Below are 4,316 nucleotides of genomic sequence, written 5' to 3' on the forward strand. Positions count from 1 at the left end.
AACGCATAATCAGACGCATCTGTCTCGACTTCGAAAGGTTTGGTCACATCCGCAATCCCTAGAAGTGGCCCCTCCATCATGGCTTGTTTTAGGCCGTCGAAGGCGGCTTGGCACTCGGGGTCCCAATTCCAGTAAACGTCTTTTTTCAATAGTTCAGTCAGCGAGCTTGCTCGTTTGGAGAATCCCTCGACAAATCGACGATAGTAATTTGCCAGCCCGAGGAAGGAGCGTAACTCCGAGACTGATTTCGGCATTGCCTAGTCGCGTATCACAGCAATCTTCCCTTCTTCCATTCCAATTCGGCCACACTCTATTACATGACCCAAGAAGTTTATCCGCTCTTGTGCAAAAGAGCATTTTTCTCTTTTGACATACAACTGATTCTCTTTCAATTTCTGAAAAACCTTTTGCAGGTGGTCTCTATGTTCCTCCATGGTCGTACTATAGACCACTATATCATCCAAGTAGACTACTACGAATTTATCGAGATATTCGTGGAAGACCTGGTTCATCAACGTACAGAAGGTGGCAGGGGCATTGGTGAGACCAAATGGCATTACGAGGAATTCGAACGCACCATATCGAGTGACACAGGTTGTATTCGGCTCATCTCCCTCTGCAATTCTCACTTGGTAGTACCCCGATCGCAAGTCTAACTTTGAAAAATATTTCGCCCCATGTAAGCGATCGAACAAGTCAGTAATTATGGGAAGTGGATACTTGTTGCGAACCGTGAGTTTATTTAGGACACGATAATCAATTCAGAATCGTAAACTCTCATCTTTCTTCTTCTGGAAAAGAACCGGGGCCCCATACGGAGCTTTTGCAGGCCTAATGAACCCTACGATAATCATTCTTCGCAGGCGGTTTTGCCCCTGGCACCAACTCGATCTCATGATCAATCATTCTCCTAGGTGGCAATGACTTGGGCAAACTATCGGGCATCACATCACGGTACTTCTTTAGCACGCGCACGATCTCCTTAGGGACTGTCTCCCCTGAGTTCTCTGACGAATTGAGTGGGATGGCCATAAATGTTGGTTCGTCTCGAGAGAGACCCTTCTTTAATTGCATGGCCGAGATCATTTTCAACCCATCTGGCTAACGTAGGTCAGTCTGTACAACCGAGGGTGTAGGTCCAGTGATCACCAAGCATTTGGCCAAAGGCATTGGGATTACCTGATGTTCGAGTAGGAACTTCATTCCCAGTACCACATCAAAGTCATCCATTTTTACTACTACAAAGTCTACGAGGCCACTCCATTCTCCTAATCTTATCATCGTTCGTTTCACTAGTCCGATGATAGGCAGGGCAGCAGAATTCACGGCTTTCATTCTTCCTGCATCCTTCTCCCAGCGGAGATTCAAACGTTTAGCTTCTGCTTCTGTTATGAAATTGTGGGTGGCACCGGAGTCAACCATAGTGCTTTTGGTTGGCTTCTCGTTGATCCAGATGTCAACATACATTAAGCCCCTTTCCACTAGTGTGTTCGTCTCCCCCACCTTTTTCTGGAGAGATGACAGAAATTTCAAGGCCCTCATTCGAGGGTTATCAACTTCTTCTGTCTGGTCTGCTTCCCTCTCAGTCTGATTTTGTTGATTGTCTGAATCTGAGGCCAAAGATGCCTGGAATGCATTGAAAGCAGTTTTGTTCGGGCATTCCCTGGCCATGTGTGGTCCCTTACATATGAAGCAACTAAGAGAACGACTGGACACATTCTGGTTACTTTGTCCTCGCCAGGAGTTTCCAGTATTCGATTGATGGGATCTACGATCTCCATTAAAGCGTCTATCCCCTCCCGTAGTTTTAGGAGAACTTGGGCGGTTGTTCCTACTTCCTCCAGATGAGGAACTTGGATGACGTCTCGTATCTTGAGAGTCGTTAGACAGGTCAAACAGCCGTTCGGCTGCAGCGTACGCGGACGTGAGGTCTTGAACTCTTTGTTCATATAGCTTTGTCTTCGCCCACGGCTTCAATCCTTCGACAAAACAGAAAACTTTGTCTTTCTCGGACATATCACGTATATCCAACATCAGTCCCGCAAACTGTTTCACATACTCCCGAATACTACCGGTGTGTTTCAGCTCGCGTAACTTTCGTCGAGCTAAGATCTCGACATTTTCAGGGAAGAATTGTGAGCGAAGTTCTCTCTTCAAAGCGTCCCAAGTATCTATCGCGCAACGTCCCTCCTGCATGTCGACAAATTGGGACCTCCACCATAACTTGGCATCCTCAGATAGATGCATCGTCGCCAACGTGACTTTGGCTTCCTCTGTAACCGTGTTTGTGGCCCTGAAGTACTGCTCCAGGTCAAAGATATAGTTTTCTAGGGCCTTCGCGTCTCTTGCCCCACAGAATGGCTTTGGTTCCGGGATCTTCACTCTACTAACCGGAATGGCTCCCCCAGCGGGAGCTTGATTTGCCATTGCTCGCATTGTGAGGCTCAGTCTCGCATTCACATCTGCGATTTCGTTTCTGACGACATCGAGGGTAGCTCGGAAATCCTCTGACATATCGTTTATCATCTCTAACAGCGTCTTTTGAGAGCTATCCAGCTCTTGAACACGCTCCTCAATATGGGCAACAGAGCCCGTCGAACTGTCTCCACGCTCGTAGTTGACAGTTCTTCCGATGTTTATGGTTGTTTCCAGGCGTCGACCCTTGTCATCAACTCTTGTATCGGAAACCCTTCGACACGGCCAGCTACCGCATCAATCGTATTAGTTTTCTCAGAAATTTCATCGAGACGAGACTCCAAGTAGCGGATGGAGTCGGGAACTTCGACTAGGTAGAGCATCTGTTCTTCTAGCTCTACTAGTCGGTCTTTCTGGGCCTTGCCCGATGGATTCGATGACGACATGTTTCGGTTTTATCATCAATTAGCCAATTTGGCTCTGATACCACTTGTCACAATCGTAACTTCTCAACACGATTGTGCGGCACTTGTTTAGCTCGATCAACAAGTCAGCCGTTCGAAATTCGGAATCCGCGGACAAACTCGCGGTATGATGTAGCCTCCCTCCTCGTTCTTGAGAAAATATTTTTATAAAACGGGAAAGAGAAATTAAATAGTTGAAAACATCATAAAGAAAGCATTGAAGACTGTCAATTGCAAAGAAAATAGCTTAACTTGCAAAGAGTGCGACAAATAATACCTTGGACGATTATGCCCTTGACACCTAACCCTTAGAGTTCAGTCGGTTAGGTCAAGCAGAATGCGTTGAGCTCCCTCAGTATCAGAGCTTGTGTGGAGAACTCTTCACTTTTGGCCTAACCAAAACCAGACCTACCTAGCCCAAGAGTCTAGTCGGTTAGGTCTAAGTAGAATGTGTTGAGCTCCCTCAGTATCAGAGCTTGTGTGGGGAACTCTTCACTTTTGGCCTAACCAAAACCAGACCTACCTAGCCCATAAAGTCGAGCCGGTTAGGTCAATTAGAATGCGTTGAGCTCCCTCAGTATCAGAGCTTGTATGGGGAACTCTTCAGTTTTGGCTTAACCAAAATCAGACCTTCCTAGCCTTTAAAAACCCAACCGGTTAGGTGAAGTAGAATACGTTGAGCTCCCTCAGTATTAGAGCTTGTGTGGGGAACTCTTCAGTTTTGGCTTAACCAAAACCAGACCTTCTTAGCCTTTAAAAACCCAACCAGTTAGGTGAAGTAGAATGCGTTGAGCTCCCTCAATATCAGAGCTTGTGTGGGGAACTCTTCACTTTTCGCCTAACCAAAACAAGACCTGCCTAGCCCTTAGAGTCCAGCCGGTTAGGTCAAGTAAAATGCGTTGAGCTCCCTCAGTATCAGAGCTTGTGTGGGAAACTCTTCACTTTTGGCCTAACCAAAACCAGACCTACCTAGCCCATAGAGTCTAGTCGGTTAGGTCTAAGTAAAATGCGTTAAGCTCCCTCAGTATCAGAGCTTGTGTGGGGAACTCTTCACTTTTCGCCTAACCAAAACCAGACTTGCCTAACCCTTAGAGTCCAACCGGTTAGGTCAAGTAGAATGCATTGAGCTCCCTCAGTATCAGAGCTTGTGTGGGGAACTCTTCACTTTTGACCTAACCAAAACCAGACCTACCTAGCCCATAAAGTCCAGCCGGTTAGGTCAAGTAGAATGCGTTGAGCTCGCTCAGTATCAGAGCTTGTGTAGGGAACTCTTCACTTTTGGCCTAACCAAAACCAGACCTTCCTAACCTTTAAAACCCAACCGATTAGGTGAAGTAGAATGCATTGAGCTCCCTCAGTATCAGAGCTTGTGTGGGGAACTCTTCACTTTTTGCCTAACCAAAACCAAACTTGCCTAGACCTTAAAGTCCAACCGGT

The sequence above is a fragment of the Cucumis melo genome, chromosome 4, assembly GCF_025177605.1.
Source record: "Cucumis melo cultivar AY chromosome 4, USDA_Cmelo_AY_1.0, whole genome shotgun sequence".
Classification (NCBI taxonomy): domain Eukaryota; kingdom Viridiplantae; phylum Streptophyta; class Magnoliopsida; order Cucurbitales; family Cucurbitaceae; genus Cucumis; species Cucumis melo.